General features: G+C 49.5%; 1 protein-coding gene across 1 annotated transcript in view; it reads left to right on the top strand.

Moving 5' to 3' along the window:
- Positions 1–19,655, top strand: part of Ark2c (arkadia (RNF111) C-terminal like ring finger ubiquitin ligase 2C) — a 107,335-nt gene that overhangs the window by 66,511 nt on the left and 21,169 nt on the right. The gene's annotated exons all lie outside the window — the stretch shown is intronic.

Genomic DNA, 19,655 nt, shown 5'->3' with positions numbered 1-19,655 from the left:
TCCTGTGAAGCCGCGGGCTCCACTGCTCTCCTTTGTGGTGAGGAGTGGTGGGTGGAGACGAGTGGCTCTAGTGCATCTTACCTCTGAAGTTACACGACTTTAGGGCCCTGCTTTGGCCCCTATTTTTGGTTACAAAAACTTAGCCTGACCTGGCTGCCTGCTCCTCTGCTTGTACCAGACTTCTGTTATGCCTCTAATCTTGTGATTCTGCTCTCCAGCTGCCTCCAGGGAGAGATGGAGGGAGGGAGAGAGAGAGAGAGAGAGATCCAGGTCCAGGTGATCAGTGTCTTACTAGTGCCTGCAACTGTCATCCAGCTTCTGTGCACACACACATGGCCTCCCACAGGCAGGGGAGGAGGAGGAGATAGCGGAGGAGGCCATCCGTCTATGTGTGTTATGGTAAAGGACAGGACCCCCCAACAGTGAGACTGAGGAGCAGACTGGCCATGCGGGGTTCTTCCAGGGATTTCAGCTAAAGGATCCCTGCTTTGACCTGAAACGAGGCTCCTGAGACCTGGTGGTAATTTCACCCAGGAAGGCACTGGCAGGGCCTAGATCTTGGTTGTGACCTGAAGCCATGCCCTCAAACACTCAATGATCACTAATGATCATTCCTGGATGTAGAGAAAGTGGAGCATAAACTACGATGACCAGCAAACAAGTGGACATTTGTTACAAGAAAGTGTAAAGAGATCCGCAAATGGGGGGGCACCTTGTCTCTCCTGCTCTTGTCATTGACATGGTGGTGCATCAGTCCCCAAGTTTCCCAGGCTCATGCAAGTGGCCAACAAGTAACCCCAGGCTCCCTGCCCTGCTGATGTAGCACTTGAAGCCCACCCCTTCATGAATCTAACGTCTCCTGGGCACTAGCATGTGCCAGATACTGGCTCTGTGTGGATGGCAGGTGACGAAGACCCTGCCTCCACCCCAGGGTACTGCTGAGACAAGGCTTCTTGTGACAAAGCATAGAGCAGAAAGTGGTAAGTGTCACAACAGGGCGGGTTATCCATGCCTGATGGCTCTGGCACCCCATGACAGTTCTCACAGTTCCTGTTCTCTAAGCATCTGATAATGTTGAAGGTTTAATGAAGGGAGGGATCCCAGGTAGAAAGGAGAGGACAGATCCATGGAGAAGCGGGGTGAGCCCTGGGAGGAGGGAGCTTCAGCTCTAGCCATTTGCTAGTTTCACAGGGTCACCAGCAAGTGGCTTGGGTGGGTGAGTTTGCTGAATGATAGCTACTATCCAGAAGCGTTGGCTGCAGAAAGGAAAGATTCAGATTTCCTAGGGGCCTTGTACTTGGCCTCTGTTGATGAGACATGGCACGTCACCATGGTGGCTAGGATAAGTGCTTCCGAGTCAGCCTGTCTTTAACCCTTACAGTCGAGGGGGGTGTTGCATGAAGCCCTTTGTATTTTCCTGCCACATCCTCTTTACCACGGGTAGTGTCCTTTCAGTACACATTTGGTAAACTCCTACTAAGTGCTAGCAGGCATCTGGACAGCTGAGGTCCTACCTCATGGAGATGACATTCTATTGTGCTAGCTTTGTGTCCCTTTCTATGATCAGGAACCCATCCAGAGGAGGGGCACTTGACCTTAGTGGGGACCTTGAGAAGGGCTTCACATTGTAAAGGAGTGAGGCTCTTGTGGTGGCATCTCAGGCCTGGGTCATTACTTGGGACTGCTTGCCTAATGCCAACACAAGGGGATAGATGAAGGAAATCAGATTGGGTCAAGGCATTGGACCTGCCGGAATTACAGCCCGGAGCTGGGCCATGGGCAGGAGATCTTTACATCCCCTTGGTCCCTTTCTTCTGGACCCTCGGAAGCCTAGCAGGGAGAGGAGGGGTTGGGGCCCTGGGGGCTGGGCTCCCTGGCGTGGCATCCATGATCCAGGCTCCCGGGCTAAAAGCCTCTTGTCAGCAGAGTAATTGGATCTGACTTGCAGCAGGCAGGGAGCAGAGGTATTCAAGTCAAGCGGGGCTATTTTTAAACGCCCTCTCTCTCCAAGTGCAGAGCTTGGCTCAGCGGGAGAGGCCGGCTCATCTCTGAGTCCCGGGAATCAAACACAGCCCCCGCCGCCCAAGAGGAAGTTCTCCCATCTCCATCTTTCAAAATCAGATCTCAAATTGGGCAGCTGCCCATGAATCCTGTCAAGACCACATGCCCTGGTTTGGGGAAGGGTGGACTCCCCGGGCCACAGGGTCAGGCGACATATTCTGATTTGGGCTTGCTGCCCGACTGGCTGCAGGCGAGCCCACAGCCCTGGTCTCTTGGTCGCCTGACAGCCCCAGAGGCTCACCCCTAAGCCTGCAGGCAAATGTGTCCCTGCCTGCCTGCTGCTGTCTTTGACTCTTGGTAGCAGCTCACAGCTGCCTGTCAAGCTCTGAAGACAGAGCAGAGAGCAGCCACCTTCCTGTCACACTTCCTGCTGGGAGCTGAGACCCATCTTGCACGCTGCCCAGGGAGGTACAGAGGGCTCCAGAGAGGCTGACGTTCTGTCAGGCTGCTGACGAGCTGCTCCCTGCTCCGATTGTCTGCATCTCCTCATTAGTTCTTCCTCTCCCCCAGCTCCCACCCCAGTAGCTAGCTCAGAGACGCTCCCTCCCAGGGGATGCAGGGCAGACAGGAAGTGCCATTCTGAGTGGTCCTGACTCGCCCACCTCTTCCCACTCTTGGAGAAAGACCGACCACCTCACGCAGGAGCTGTCAAGAATGTGGAGGTGCCATTCAGAGCCAGCGTAGAGTGACAGCATTCCATGATCCTGACAGTGCACCTGCAGCTAGGTGCCACTGCCTTCTGTTACAGAGGACACAGAGGTCCCACAGGGAGCCCTTGGCCAAGCTCACTGGCAGGTCCCCCACTCCCTGAGCAAGACCCTCCAGAGGTCTGAGGCTTTGGGACGTAGAGAATGAGGGGGGCTTTGACCTCACATGACTCAGCCCATCTCAGAAATGGCAGATGTTCCAAGCTCCTGCTCAGTGCAGGGACCGGACTCTGTTCAAGTTTGTTACTTTGGGTGACAGAACTTGAACTCAGTTTTCAGAATTATTTGGTTCAAACATTGCAAGATGGGGACCTGCCAGGACCTCTTCTTTCTCTCAAGGGGAATTACAGTGAGCCAGGCTGCCCTGACCCATGGCAAGGGGACTACGTCTCAAGTTTTATAAAGAGTGTCACATAAGCCCAGCCCTACCTGAACCATGTGGAGACCTCCTTGGGGCTCTGGAAAGACCCTCCCCAGCCTCCTCTCCACTGTCACATATGCTGAGCCCACACTCATGTGTGGTGGTGGCCCTCCTTCAGTTTCCCATCAGTTCCTAGTGGGGTCGGACACTCCCTGGCACTGCTGTCCTGAGACCTTTACTGCAGATCCTAGAGCCACTTACTCTGTATTGTTGGCCCTGTGACCTGGGACATGTGACAGTGTGGTGTGCTTTCCTTTAGTCTCAGTTCACTTTTCTCTTACCTGGGGGAGGAGAGCTGCATGCAGTTCAGGAGAGGCGAGGAGGGGGCTGTGGGAGCACCCAGGGCTGGTGGGGGTGGTGGAAGAGACCACGTTCCCCATTCTGCTGAGCTTTCTCTTTGAAAATTATTTTACTTTAAAAATACTTGGTGTATTTTAAAAACATCCTAGACACATGTGATACAAAATTCATATAGCACAAAAGGATTTATAAATAGATGATGATAGATAGGGATGGACACATAGGAGATGACAGAAGGGCAGGTGGATGATGGATGGACAGATGAGAGACAGCATAGGCAGCCCAGATGCCCAGCTTCTCTCTTCATGAGGAAGCTCTGTGGTCATGCCTCATGGATTCTTCTAGAATCATCTGCATATTAATTTTGCTGTATACACACTGTGACCTAAACCACAACTTAATCCAAGCTAGTACAGCATTCTCTGGCTCCTGAGTTTGTTTGTGGCAGTATCTGTGACACCAGGCCTCATTGGTGTGAGTCTCTATCATAGTCAAAGCACTTTACTGTCTCCCCCACCACATCTCATCCGATCCATGTCAGTCTGGGAGGCAACATTCTTATGTGTACTTTGCACATCTGGAAGCTGAGGTTCAGAGAGGCTAAGATATATTTGCCTAAGGTCACATAGTATGTAAGGCTGGACTTGAAAATGTCACTTGCCTGACTTTCCAAGCAGATACATTCCATGGTGTCTTTCAGGAAAAATCCTTTCCTCTTGCTCTATTATGTTGGCAGACAACAGTTATTTAATAGAAAAATAATAATTGGCCTGGCAAACCAGGGTCCTGTGGGCACTGCCAACAGGAAGGCCTGACTAATCCCAGCAGGCCATGGGGCAGGTGGATACTCAAGGCCACAGCTGCCCTTGATGTTCACACACACACAGACACACACACACAGGCAAACGTATACATTCACACCTACACACACTCTCTACACTAACACACATGCATGTACATATACTACACAATATGCACATACAAATGTGCACACAAAGCACACTCACACAGCTCACACACGTGTGCACACATACATCCAGCTCTCAGACCCCAGCAGGGCAAACATAGCAAGTGGAATCCTGGTCTTCAGAGTCTCCCTAGGCCCCCATAGGGGACTGTCACTGGGAAATGCTGAATGAGAGGCCATGACAGGCTTGGGAGGCATCTTCATAGCACCGCACATTGGAAGCGTGGATCCATACCTAAGCTCAGGAGGAAGTGTGAGATCAGGCTTCATCTACACCCCAAGTCCTTTATTCTCAACTCATGGGCATCTCACTAGCTTTAGGTGACATCTGGAGACAAAGCCCAGAAGATAGGGCAGGTGAGGGAGCAGAAACCAAATCTGCCTTGTGGGTAGCAGCCACCAGGGCCTGGGGGAGATCTCTCCCAGTGCCCAATGACCTTGACCGGAGACTGACAGACACCCTTGAAACAAGGGCCATGTGAGACCCCAGACCATGGCCTCACTGGTGACTGGCTCGGGGCCCCTTCCAAACGTACTTGTCCCTTTATTGAGAACATGTTTTGATGATGCTGACAGTGAAGGGACTGGCAAACCAGGATCCTGTAGGCACTGCCAACAGGAAGGCCAAGAACCAGAAACACAGGCTTCGAATCCCCAACCTGGACCATGTGATATTGGGCAGGTCTTTCTAACCTTCTGGGCCTCAGTTTCTCCATCTCTAACTTGCGGATATTCTTCACAATTCACTGCACAGAGTGGTCTTGGGGCAGAGCTTGGGGAAAGCTCTGTGAGAGGTGAAGTGATCCACTGCCATTACTGGGGCCATGACAGAGGGCCCAGAGCAGAGCTCACAAGGAAGCAGAGCTCACAAGGAAGCCAGCGCACCAGGATCAGGGGACAGCTGGGCAGGGAAGCCGGAAACAGGGGAAACGGAAGCCAGCTCGGGATGGCAGGGTTAGGACAGCCAGCGCTGCACCAGCTGGCTGCCCCGGTCCTCAGCCTTGCTGACTCTGCGGCTGGCGTCTTCACTGCTCATTAACATGTCATGGGGGTGGAGAGGAAGAACAACTCAAAACAATTGATTTGTCTGTCTGCCAGCACATCTGGGAAAAGGCTGGGTGTGGGAGGTCAAAATCCAAGCTAAAAATCACAGCTTCACGTTTTCAAGGAAATACACAGGTCTGTGGGTTTCCATTCTCTGTTGCTATCGCTGGTTAAAGATCTAGGAAATCAAGGTTCATGAACCTGCGAACTCTTAAGGGACAGTGGGTAGGGGGGGAGGGGGCAGTTAAAGCTCTTCTGACTTTGTCAGGAGAGGGCGACACAGGGACCTGGCTGGTGAATTGGGTGGCAATTAATAAACCATCCACTTAATCTATCCATCCACCCACTATCTGTCCATCTAGCGGTTACTGAGCACCCAGATTCTATCCAGCCACATCCTGAGGGTGCACTGGGTGTCACTGGGAGAGAAAAGAGGTTCTTTCTCTAAGCATTTACACTCACATGCAAATCAATCAGAGCATAACTCAAAATTGAGTCCCCACCACACTGAACAGCAAGCAGTGCCATCTGTAACAGCTAGATTTTTCTATACAACTACTACTCCAAAACGTGGCCCTGAAACCACCAACATTTACCCCAGCTCACAGTTCTGTGGGTGGTCAGTTGGGTTAGGTTTAGCTGGGATGCCCTTTTGGTCTCATCTAGGTTCACTGTGTTTCTGTAGTCAGCTGCTCGGGTAGCTGAGACAGTCCCTCTCTGCTTCTCAGGCCTCTCATCCTCCAGCAGGTTAGCCCGGGCTTGTGCTTATGGCGGCAGGGGACTGGGAGAGAGAATGGGGACTGGGGTTAGAGAATGGGAACAGTGGGGTCTCTGGAGGCCTAGGCTCAGAACTGGCATGCATGATGTCACTTCTGTTATATTTTATTGGCCAAAGTCAGTCACATGGCCAAACCCAGATTCCAGAGGTGGGGACCTAGACTCCGCCTCTTGGTGGGAGGAGCTGCGGTAGATGAGAGCTTTGGGGGTGCTCAATTTTGCAAACTATCAACTATACTCTTCTTGTAGTTGCTCAGGATAAAAGATCGAGATCTTGTCCTCTCTCATGTTCCCTATCCAAACCAGGAGCAAATTTGGTCACCGTGATCGATGAAATGAAATATATTTTGCATGTAACCATTCCTTTCCCTTCCCTCAGCCTTAAGGCCCTAAGAAACCGTCCTCCCTTTCCTGGTTGTACTTTCTTTCCTTTGTCCTCTGCAGCCTATTCTAAACACAACAACAAAAGAGAGTCAAACCTATCAGTTTTCTGCTCCTTTTCTTACTCAGTAAGAGTCAACACCTATGATGACCAGCAAGATCTTGCATGATCTGTCCCCGCCCCCTCACCAAGATCCATCTCACTAACCTCCTATCACACAAACCCATTAGGGTTTCTCAAAATGCCAGGCTTGCTCTCACCACAGGGCCTGTGCATTTGCAGTTCATAAAGCTACCTCCTTTAGCTTTTTATGCAAAAGTCACCTTCTCAGTGAAGGTTCTCCTGGCCATCTTATTTAAAATGGAATCACTTCCCCACCTCATCCTTCTCCACTTCCATTTTCTCTCACCATCATCAATAAATGACATGTGTTCTTATGTATCTACTTATTGCTATATAATCCAATAGAAGTACTATGTAAGACATATGCGATTAAAAATTTTCTGGCAGCCTACATTTTAAAAAGCAAAAAGAAGCAGGTGAAATTTATTTTATAATATCCATTATTACAAATATTTTAATTTCAACATGCGATTAATTTTAAGTTTTTGATTTAACATATTTTGTACTAAGTCTTTGAAGTCTGATGCTCATCAGTTTGGACCCGCTACATTTCACACTTGCTCATTTTGCACCCTGTGCAGTGCAGAACGGAACCACAGCTCCACAGGGGCCAGGGGTTTTGACTCTTTTATTCAAGGCTACCTCCATGCCCCTGGGACAATAGCTGGCACACAGTAGGCAAACCATCAATCTTTGGTGAATGAATAGTCAGGTTCTGAATCAAATGCAATGATGTGGCAGGAGAGTGTGAGACCCAGAAAGAGCAGGCGTCTGGCTGTGCTCCTCAGACTGCTGGGGCAGAACCGGGTGGGGTTAGGTGTGGTTTATCTCGCAGAGCCTTGCCACTTTCTTTGGCTTCTCCATGTTTTCCGTTCTCTCTGAACAGACAGAAAGTCTTGCAAGCTCACCCTCTCCAACAGCAGGGATTTGATCTGTCACCCTCTTCTGCACATGTGTGCTGTGAAGAAGGGAGAGGAGCGCGACTCTCTCCTGCAGGGGGTTGGCTCTGGTGGGAATGCTGTTACTGTATCCTCCTCCCCTATGTTGCGGAGTTGGTCCTAGAAGTAGGGTGCCAGCCAGGTGCTTCTGTTGGCAGGTTCCTTTGGGTGGCCTGATGACAGGTGGCCTGGCTCCTCTCCCCTGCCTGCTGTTTCACACCAAATCATGCTGGGGCTTGGAAGAGGAAGAGCAAGGATTGAGGAGGAGCAGGTGCTCTCAGCATTCTGGAGTGTCTCCAGTTCGGGAAGGCCCTGAGCGGCTTGTCTGGAGCCAGCCTGGGCGGCCTAGTGGAAGAGAGATGGGTCTCACTTTGGGAGTCACTTTCACAGGTGACGCTTCATTCTATTCACCCTGCCACCTGGGAGAGTGAGATGCCACTTGCTCATTTTGCAGATCAGAAAGTGGAAATGCAGAGACAGGGGGCCATGTGGCCCATTTGCTCCCCTGAGGGCTTGCCCAGGGCTCTCCTCCACAGGAGTGGGCACAGTATTGGCCTGAGAGGCCTCTTGTTCCTGTTGGCGTGACCTGGTGGAGGGGACGCTGGCCTGCAATAACTACATAGGATTCCAAGTGATGAGCAGAGGGAGAAAGGGCACTACGGGACCATGCCTGCCTGGACAGGGACAATCACAGGCCACACCAGGGCAGCCAAGGGATTGATGGGTTTTTTTTTGAGGTGATCTGAGATGGGCCCTGCTTCTCCTAGGCATCCTCTGCCTCTCTCTTCTTTCTTTTCTATCTTTTACCTGTTCTCTTTTACAACCTTCTCTCTCTCCACCCACATCCTCCCTCACATCCTTCTCTGTACACACACACACACACACACACACACACATACACACGGGTTGGACGGGGTAGATGCCCAGGAGCTATCCTGCCTGTGAATCCAGCTCCCTCTGAAAGCAAGCAGAGACCCAGCTGCTGATGTGGTCTGGCTTCAGGGGCACGGAGAGGTCAACTGCTCCCAAGTTGCTCAGGGCAGGCTATAGTCTGAAATCCTGCCATTAGAACTTTCTAACACCCATCTCCTTAAAATGTATCTGCTCCTGAGAAAAGCCACGGTCCCAATTCCCCTCCTCCACTCTTCTGCATCACTGCACTTATGAGTGCAGAGTCCCAGGGCCAGAGCAGAGGAGTGCAGGGAGCATGTCATCAGAATTCTCCTGGGAGCAGTGGAGGTCCAGGAAAGAGGTAACCTCCTGTTCTCTCCATAGTGTCCCCAGCACTGGGCCAGTGTGCCTGTAACGTGTGCCCTGTAGCCTCCACGGGAAGGGCCCAGTGGAAACTGCAATCTGAACTTTCTCTACCATTCTGGACACCAGGCAATGATCTTGTGAGGTGGGCCCAGGAGCCACCCAGGACTTCCTGAAAATTGTTGAGGCTTGAGGGTTTTAAAAATTTATTTGGGTTTCTATCAAGAATGCAATGATAGAGGAATATCTGAATTCTTGATCAAGAGGGTGGGCACATGGTTTACAAAGCTGCCCAGTGTGGCCCAGTGCAGGCCTTCTGCTCTTGGCCATGAGTGGCAGCAGGAGGGCTGCTGTTCTGGGTCTGAAATTGTGTCTCGGGTTGTTTTGTGTGATCCACACTGACGGCTCATGCACTCCACACTGGATTTGCAACAGGCCCCTGTACTCAGCACAGAGTTCTCAATCTTTCTATCTGCAGTTTTTCAAGACTGCTTGAACTGCCTTTGCTCCTCTCCAGCTGTGCAAATCCATGAGGGCCTCCAGGACGGGGAGGCAGCCGCCTGCATCCTACCAAACATTTTAGCAAGACGCTGCTTCCGGTGGTGTGTTCAGGCATTCATGGACAGCCATCCATTCATTCAGTAAATCCTACATCCATATCAACATCCAGTATCCAGTATCAACATCCAAAGTCCTGCCCTCACAGAGTGCACCAGCTTCTGACTGTAGATGCTGTCCACAAAATGCCCTGTGACATCTGCGGTAAGAAGTTTTGCAGAGGCCTTGTTGGCTTAGATGGAGAAAGGCATCTTCTAAGATGGGCGGCCCTGAAGACTTGTTCCATTACCCACAGAGCTTCTCTTCTGGTTGCACTCTGTCTCTGAACAATTACTCCTCCTATGCTTCCTCCCCTTACTCCTGGGCCTTGGGGCCACTGACCCATATACCAGGCCTTGCTTCTGGCTAGGAGTTTGCTATTTAATTGTCTCAAAACCATGGATAAGTAGGCTTCTTAAGGATGCAAAATATCCTCCCTTTAGTGTTTTCAAAACCAGAATTGGGTTCCTTGGAAAAAGCTGAGCTTTTCATCAGAGATCAAAGACTGGCCCTGGGGAAGCATCTCCAAGTTGCTGTGGGGTGTTAAGGACCCCTTTGGGCTATCACTTCCTATCTAGGCCCCAGGTGTCCTCCATTGGACAGGGAACACATTTGAACAGTAAGAAAAGCAGACATCTGGCAGCCTGAGGGGATGAGACAGGGAATAGGCCTCCAGGGCTAATCAGACCAGAAGAGAAGAGGTTAAACTGAGTTAACTGGAAGAGGCCAGGAAACCAGGAAGAATGACCTAGGCATTTGGATTCTGGGCAGCTGCCCACTTTCATTTTCATTTCTGATTTGACTGATTTATAACCAAGTGTTAGTTTATGAAATGTACCCCAGATTCCTAGTCCTGCCATTCAGATTCCTTGCAATTTGCCCTTCCCCCTCTTCCCTGTGGCACATTCCCAAACATTCTGCATCTGAATGAATCCCAAAGGATGTATTCCCTAGTGCCACAGTTTGAATGTCTCCCAGGCTGCAGAAATCAGTGTGGGCTCTGGAGATTAAGAAACAGAATTCTGCGAAGGGAAGGGAAGAGAAGACTCCTCAGTGGGTCGGTGGAGGAGAATGCGAAGCCTGTCTTAGGACACCAGCCTCTGGCTTGCATCTCCTCTTTGCACCCTGGCTCAGGTGCCAGGTCCCCAAGGACCCCAGGCTTGCTTTCCTGGATGCCAGCTCCTCCCTCCCTTCTCCCAGACATCACAGATGGGTGCTGACTAGTTGGCAATTTCAACTATGATCAGTCCACCCTGTATGAAGGGAAGAGAATGAGAGCAGATGTTTCAGGGAGTTTGCTTTGTCTCATGGAGGGTCTAGAAGGGCCTTTAACCTGCTTGTGTTCATGCTCCTCTGTGGGACAGTTAGTTGGCCTCTGTGTGGGCATTTGCAAGGATGAGGAACTCTGGGGGACAGACACTTTCTGAAAAATGTCTTCCTTTTATGGACTCAAATCTGCCTATTAGAAAGAGCTTTGTCCCTTTGTTAGACTGACCAAGGTGCAGCAAGAAATCAAACATGTGCTTGGAAGTGGGTCAGCAAGGCAAAACTGTACTTCTGCAGAAGGGTGTGCCCCCCAAAAGAAGCGTGCAAGCAAGCACCCCTGGGAGGGCAGTTCGCCTGCTTTTAACCCTATCAGAGCCCCTTGCTCTGATAGGAGAAGTTCATGGTTACAATCTATGTGATTAGTAATTTAAAATTACAGAGGGCATGGGGAAAAGGCTATCGTTGTGATAGGATACCTGCTAGGGAATTTAAAAATGGCTACATTCTGACCACTTGGTTTCCTAACTTAAAAATGGCTCCATTATACATTGTGAAGTTCAAGTTACAGTAAACATGTTTGTGTGTTGCATTACAGGTTTAAATTTGATAGAAAAGAAAATATTAATTTTACACCTTTGACTGCAGCTGTGACCTGACTGAGTGCCCCCTCCTCTGCTTGCACCCAAGTCTCCAACTGTTGCCCATGCCAGACCACTTGAATCCCCTCAGAACACTCTTCATCATCAGAGTTCGGTTCATCAATGTCCCTCTTAGCACCAGGTGACCTGAATTGGTTTCAGTGAAGTTTCCACCATCCTTTTGACCAGTTAGACCTTGTGCCAGGGATTTGGGTCAGTTAGAGGTGCTGTAGGATTTGTCTTGCTAGAGCCTCCCCCCATCACCCCCACCCCTGCCTGTTCTTGGTCTTGTCCTTCCTCTTAGGCTACAGAGGGGACCTGAGAATTTTGGCCAAGATGGACTGGCTCGTGTCTAAGCAACCTCACCACCATGGCCACTGCTCAGCCCTTCACAGAGAGATTCCAGACTGTTCCCCATGGAAACCAGCAGCTGGGGCTTTGCCACTTCCAGGTTACTCCCTTGGGCGGGAGTAGGCTAATTCCTAGGGAGCTTCCTAGAGAGAAGGCAGAAGGGGAGGGGACACAGGACCACCAGGGCTACCACATGTCATTCCCATTCTGAGGTCACTTGGGCATGTGGATTCCTTTCTGGGATGACCTTGTGTAGACATGTATGAATATTGAAGTATCATATCCAGGGAGGAGGGGCTGTGACAAGAAAGGCACAGGGTCACATTGTACTGGGACTCAGGAGGCCTGGACTACAGGAAAGCCCTGCGACAAAACAGCTCTCATTTCCAAGCCTCGAGGTCTCCATCTGTAGGATGACGGTCCCATGATCTGAGTCACATTTGCCTGGCGTATCTGATGATGTCATGAAGAATCATATTTCCTCTCAGCTGGTAATTCAGTCCTCAAATTCTCTAAGATAATGGACCTCCCCCTCCTCCCTTTTACGATTACGGCCCCCTCCACCTCCCGCCACTCTCTTATCCCCAAGCTCCTTCTAAGAACCAAGGACATTTGCCTCATGGTATTTACTCTGAAACCACTCACTTCCCAGCTTATTACTGGAGATGAAATTTGCACACAGCCAAGATGCCAAGTATCATAAGCTAAATGCCACGAGTCAACGGGAGAGGGGAGCTTTGTCATTTGGGAAGAGCTTGAGGGTTCTGAGGGGCCTTGCCATCACCCTGGGGAGTGGAGGGTGGGCGGGATGTGACAGTCTGTGAGGAATGGTGGCAGTGCTGGGGCAGAGAATTGCCATCAAGGGCCCAGAGGCAGGCAAGGAGTCTGGGGTTCTGGGACAGATGAGAGGGAAGAACACGCAGGGAAGTGGGGGAGCAGGGGCGAAGCTCGGGTGGGAAATGGAATGCTCAGAAACAGCGACAGTGCTGTGTGGCAATCTGGGACAGCCATGCTGACAGCATCCCTGCCTCTCTCCGCTTTTTGCCCACTTCTCACAGTCATCTCAGTCCAGCTGTGGGACAGTGGGGTGGCCACAACAGTCTGTGGGTGTCTTCCTGTGCTTCTGCTTGGCTTCCATGAACAGGAGGAGAGCATGAGGGCCCTGCTGGCTGCGAGGCTCCAGCAGGTGGACCCAACCAGGCATCACCCCAGGCCACAAGCTGGCAAAACTAAGGCCCGGAGAGGTCTCTTGTGACTTGCGGGGGGAGGTGCCCCGGCCTCTCAGATGGAGCCTTGACACGGACACCTCTCTTGCTTGGACAGCTTCTCTGTGGCGACAGCTTCCTCATGGCCTCTTGTGGGCAGACAGCTGCTTTGCAAAGATGGTTTCCTTGGCTTTTTCAAAAAGGGTTAAACGCTGAGTCCCAGAGATGAGGCTCAGCCCTGCCATCCCAGCAGCCAGACCCCTGACCTATGCTCCCACACAACCCGAGTGCCCCTTCCCCTCCCCCGACTCTGCCATGGCCCTGTTCTGCCCCAGTGCTGAGATGGAGTGGCACCAGGTCAATGAGCTGAGGCACATCAGGAAACCGGACACCCTGAGAACCAGCCTGGGGAGGAGGCAGCCTCTGGCTTCCCTGGAGGCCCTAGAGGGTCTGGTTTCCATCCTCCCCTCCCAGGGTCTCCTGTGTCCGGAGGAGGGGGTGGGTCTGGTCCTGGTCGGGTGGCCAGCCTGTGATAGGACTCTGTCTGTGCTTTAGACACCTGCAGGCAGAAGGCCATTGTCTCCAGGAGGCCTGGGCGGGCAGCAGGCAGGGCTGCATCAGGGGCCCTTGTGGTGCTTCTAATACCACCTGTTCTCTCCTTCAGCCGTGTCTTCATCTCTGTCTTCATCTGAGGGCATCAAAGTGGTGCCTCTCAGTCATGGAGTCTTGGGGATGAAGAGTCACTTTCAAACGGAGTAGGATGAATACTGGTGTGTGTGTGTGTGTGTGTGTGTGTGTGTGTGTGTGTGTGTACTCACAAGCAGGCCGGTCCTAGTCTTTTCAGGCTGTTATAACAAAAGGCACAGACTAGAGAACTACTGAACAAGAGATGTTTATCACTCACACGTCCAAAGTCTGGAAGTCCAAGATCAAGGCCCCGCAGGGAAGGTGTCCTGGGAGGTCCACCTTCTTCACAGATAGCACCTTCCAGCTCTTTCCCCACAGAGTGGAAGGGGCTAGCTGGCTCTCTGGGCTCTTTGATAAGAAAACTAATCTCTTTCATGAGAGCTCATCATCTCCTAATGTCCCCCCCACCACAACATGACAACATGGCAGTTGGGGTTTTCAGACCATAGCCCCCTGCACTGTCACCTCTGCTTGTCAAGCCTCCTAGCTCCCGGGGCTCTGCAGGTACCTTCTCGACACGGCCATCAGGCAACACCTGCATTCAGATCTCTAGTCTGTCCCTTAGCAGATGGGTGTCATGGGTGTCCCAGGCAGTCAAAGAGCATTCTAGACTCAGCACCTCCTCACTGTTGTCTCTACCACCTTTCCCCCAGCCCTGAGCCCTGTGTGCCCTGCCTTTCCTTCTCCTTTCCTTCCCCATCGGGGTCGTGCGATGCTAACCCATCCCACCTGACCCATCCCTGCCATGCGCAGTTAAAACCCAGAGCCGCCCTTTCTAGAGCTGTCAGCCTGTTTAGGCTCCTTGCCTACAAGGCATGAAGCAGCCACTGGTTCCCAGGCATTTGTGGAGCACCTGTTTTGTGTCCCAGGTGGACCAGTGGGCATCAGGTGAGCTGCACACCTGTGGGCTTCCCTGGTCACAGCTGTGCAGGGCCAGCCCCAGGCTTTCCCCCTTCAGGTCTGCACCTGCCTTGCTCAAGCCCAGCCCCCTGCCGGAAGCTACAGCTCGAGCCATGTCTCAGGAGGCACTAATCATTGGCATCAATTTCCAGAATCCTAAGACACATTTTTTTTCTTCTGAAACTAATTTCATGTCTTACGATTGATGTGTTTATTTAATGTTGGGCTTTTATTTATTTTATTATTTTTTCTTTTCTTGTTTCTGGGAAACCCTTCTTTCTCCCCACTCCCTGAAGGCATTATTTAGCTCATGATGGATCTTTCAATTGGTGGCATTTTGGCCTTGGGGAAATATGATAAATGCATCATGTAATCAGGGACATCTGGAGATTATTTTTTTAACCTGAAAGAGCGACTCTAATGGGAAGAACTGCAGGTTGTCTACTAATGGGGGAGGCATGTGGGGATGTCGCTGCTGTTTAGATCTCACTGGTCATTGGTTTGTCACAGACCTGTGTATTCCCGAGCTTCATTCCCTGGGTCTTCAAGACCAAACAGAGCAGCTGTTACCTAATACTGTCACAGTCTATGTGACATAGGGCTGAGCACAGGTCCAAAGGCTCAGAATGGTGTGTGTGGGGGGGTCTCCTGGCTTCAATTTGCTTCTGAGCAGGATGATGAGGCTGAGGGATGGAGATGAGATGGGGGTGGAGATGACAGGCAAGGGGTGCAGAGTCCCAGAAAGGAAGTCAAAGGACCTTGGCAGGCAGAGATTGCCTGAAATATTATGGAACACAGCAACATTTATGCACTTTTCCTTTGCAGCCCACTTTGAGGGGCATCTGCTCTCACTTCCCAGTGTGTCAACTGGAGGGCCCAGGCTGCAGGAGGCAGAAACCTCCTCAAGCTGGGCCATCCATCCTCTGCTCTGTGGGCCTTCACAGCAACCTGCAGGCTCCCTGGGGCAAAGGAGGCTCCCCCTGCAGGAGGGTTGTGGGAGAGCGGGAGGCCACTGCCATTCCTAGCAGCAGGAGAAGCTCCACCAGGGCCCCAGAGGGGGGATGCTGACCATCCACTTGACCCATCCCTGCCATGCGCAGTTAAAACCCAGACTCGCCTGGGGCCTACATGCCCCTCTCTTTCCCATTCAATTTCAAATTTGCCTTCATCCAGCTTCAGGACCTCAGTCCCTTTGAGACACTATTGTCCCCTCACTCCTTCCAATAGTCAGGCATACACTGGGGTATTTCCTGAGCACCAGCACCAAGCAGGTGCATTGGGGATCCAGAAAGAGTGAGGGCTCTGAGCTCAGCTGGTGGAGGCGGTCACTGTGAGGGACAGCTCAAGGTTGCAACTGCAGGTGCCCAATGGGTGGGAGAGGCAGGGATTTCTACAGAGCTGGGAGGAGGAGGGTGACTCTAGGGGCTGGTGGGCAGGGAGGCATTTGGGGAAGAGCGCAGAGGTGGTGCAAGACCTTTAAAGATTTGGGGAAGGCACTGGTGAGATGCCAGCAAAGGTCCTCAGTGGGAATGTACCCAAGTGCCTGGAATTCTGAGTTGACCCACACATGGGGGCTGGGGAGGGCTTGGTGGAATCTGTGGCAGGATGGAACTTTAATCCAGGCTAGGCAGGTCTTGACCTCACCAGTGAGCACTGGGGGCTCTCCACCTGAGGGCAAGCCCGCGGAGAAACTTGGTTAAAGTCCTTGGCTCCACGTATGGGATTGGCTTTTGTCCTTTAGAGCCACACTGTCTCATATGGAAGCTACTAACCACTAGTGGCTATTGGGCAATTGAAATGTGGCTAGGCCCAACAGATGTGCTGTAAGAACAAATAACACCAGACTTCAAAGGCTTATGGGAAAAAAAAAAAAGAACGTAGGATATCTCAATACTTTCTTATAACAAAAACATGTTAAAGTAATATTTTGGATATATTGAGTTAAGTAACAAAAATTAACTTCACCTATCTCTTTTTATTTTTGAAAGGTGACTACTTAAAAATTTTACTGACCAAAATGGCTCAAGCTATAAATCTATTAGCAGGGCTGGGTGGCGAAGTGAGGGGCAGGGGACCCAGTGCCTGGACTCATCAAAGTCACAATTTGAAAGGCAGAAGGGTCCTGACCTTATTTGGAATACTTATGGAAATTAAGGTTCTAGACAGTTCTGGCACACTTGGAATCAAGCAGAAAGTTTTTCTTTTCATTTCTTTTAGGAAATAAATAGTTTTTTTTTGTTGTTGTTTTTTTTTTTTAACCCAGGGATTGAATCCAGGATGTGAGCCACACCCCCCAGCCCTTTTTTATATTTTATTTAGAGACAAGTTCTCTTGCTAAGTTGCTTAGGGCCTCACTAAGTTGCTGAGGCTGATTTTAAATTCACAATCATCCTGCCTCAGCCTCCTGAGTTGCTGGCATTACACAGGTGTAGTGTGCCACACACCTGGTGGTCTTTTTCTTTTTTTTTTTTACGTCTATCAATGACATACACATCATTTCCAAACTTCACTAGATCGATATAAGACACATGTAGTAAAACAACTATTGTTGGCCTCTGCCCTCACCTTGGTCAAACTCTGTCTGACCGAGTTTGTCAGTCAAACTCCCTCCAGCTCAGCACTTCCAACCCTTCTTCAGGCATTTACTTCCTGATATATATAAATTACTAAATAAATTTCAAAATAAATGATTAGATGCAATTTGTTGATTTTTTTCAGTTTCTGACACTGTCTATGTTCTTCATATTATGGAACAAGTGTCCTTTTCTGTTCTAGCAGTTTTATTTGTTAATATATAAATGTTGTTTACTGCTGAGCCAAGTGGTGCAGAATAATTGCACTTTCATGTGCAACTTTTTTTTCCTGGAAGTAATCATTACTCATTGCTTTGTTATTTTTACACATTCTTACCAAATTCTCAATCAATATGTAAAATTCCTTCAAATATTATTTTTATTGTAGCCATAGCCATATTTATTAGCAATCTTATTGTTTTCATTCCCCTCCCCTCTGAATATTTGGAGATACTCACGGCGATGAGGAGCCCCTGCAACAGCTTGGGAATACCCCACCTTTGGGACACAACCCCCTATTTCATTGCTCTTATTTCTTGGTTTGATTCAGTTCATCTTTGAGAAAGGATAATAAGAAGGTTAATTTTTTTAAAAAAATGGCTTTATTCCCACTTTGATTAATGGTTTGGCTGAACAGAGAATTCTAGATTGAAGAACATCCCCCCCCCTCAGGAGGCAGTCCTTCTGTACTTTTTAAGCTTTTAGTATTGTTTGAAAAATCCCATGCTATTCTGATTTCTGATCTTTTGCATGGGATCTATCTGATTTCTCTCTGGAAGGTGCTAGAAGATTGTCTCTTTGTTCTGTTTGAACATTTCACAATGTGGTGCCTCAGTCCGAGATTCTGGTCCTCATCTCTTTTGCTGGGCACACAGAGGGTTTTTCCTATCTAGAAACACAGACCTTCAGTTCTGGGAAGTAGTTTTTGTAATTCTTTTCATAATTTGCTCTTCAGTGTTTCTTAGGTTCTTTCCCTCTTACTAGTGAAATGTGCAGGGAGGCTTCTGCCCAACCTTTTCTCATTCTGCTTCCTGGGAAATGTCCCCGACTTCATCTCCATCCCTGCTGTTAAACTTCACCTTTCACCTCGTGTATTTATAATTTCTAAGAGCTCTCTGTCTTGTGTTCTCATTGCTCCCTTTAAAAGAGCTTCCTGGATCCAACATCTTATTTCTCAGAGGATATTAATTACAATGTTTTGAAATTTATTTTCCTTCTAGTTCTTGCAATTTTTTTCCTGCTCCTCTGAGTTCTTTTTCTTCTTTTTAAAATTGGTATGATCCCTACCTTATACTTTGTAATCTTCCTGAGACTGGTCACCTTGGGCTGTCTGATCATGTCAAAGAGCTTCCTAAAAGCTCTCCAGAAGTCCTGTGTGTGACAAAGGACTTTTTGACTAATGGGCTTCATTTCCAGTTGGAAACCCAGTTTTTTTTTTTTTTAATACTTACTTTTTTAGTTATAGGTGGACACAATATCTTTATTTTCCTTTATGTGGTGCTGAGGATCGAACCCAGTGCCTCAAGCATGCTAAGTGAGTGCTCCACTTCTGAGCCACAACCCCAGCTTAAATCCAGCCATTTTATTGAGGTGCCTCCAACTGGAACTATCTGTCGAGCATTCTGGGACCACTGGTTTTCTTTAGAGAAGCATTCTCCAGTGTCCAGTCCAGGATGTGTGGGTCCACACACCTCATGACAGGGTTTTTGGAACCAAGGGGCAGAAGAAGGTAGAGAGTCTCAAAGTTCCATGGATAGATTTTCACTTAATCCTGTTTTGCACGGTGCTGTACTGGGGACTTTCTGGGAGGGGAAGTCACTGCCCTGCATGGGAAAGGGTATGAGCCCCATGCATAACTGCCCCTTTAGATAGACTTATCATTAGTCTTCCTCTTTTTCATGACTTGCAAAGTAGTCACTGCCTCCAATTCCTGACCCCTCCAGCCTCATGTGGCAAGCCTTGTCCCCTTCTTGTTGATTGCCTCTTTGGTAGATGCTTGGTTTCTGATTTCTCAGTTCTGCTAATTCCTCCATCTGATTTCCATCTTTTAAAAATCTGTTGACAACTCTTGCTTGCTTGATGCCACCCCTCCTGGATCTGTCCTTGTATGTTTATCTTCTTTATTTCTTGGCTCTTATCTTGGCGGGGTTTGGGAAACAGCAGGGATGTACTGAATCTGCTGACTTTCAGTACCAGGTCGACATCTTTACCTCATTTAAAGGTCTCCTCCAATACCCAGATCTAGACTTCTGCCCATGGAGCATTTGTAAGGCTTTCCTGTCATCAAATGCAATTTTCTTTAGAAAAGTACCAGAGTCTAATAAATTAAATGTCACTTGAGCCCAGCTTATACCTGAGTATGTTTGTCTTTAAGGAAATTACATTGCTGTAATAAATTGATAATTATTTAAATAGAGCAATTATTTTCTGTGAGTTCCCCTCCCTCTTTAAAACTGCATGCAAA

The sequence above is a fragment of the Urocitellus parryii genome, chromosome 13, assembly GCF_045843805.1.
Source record: "Urocitellus parryii isolate mUroPar1 chromosome 13, mUroPar1.hap1, whole genome shotgun sequence".
NCBI lineage: Eukaryota > Metazoa > Chordata > Mammalia > Rodentia > Sciuridae > Urocitellus > Urocitellus parryii.
The sequence above is the reverse complement of the archived record's forward strand: the minus strand, read 5'-3'. Positions and strand labels throughout refer to the sequence as shown.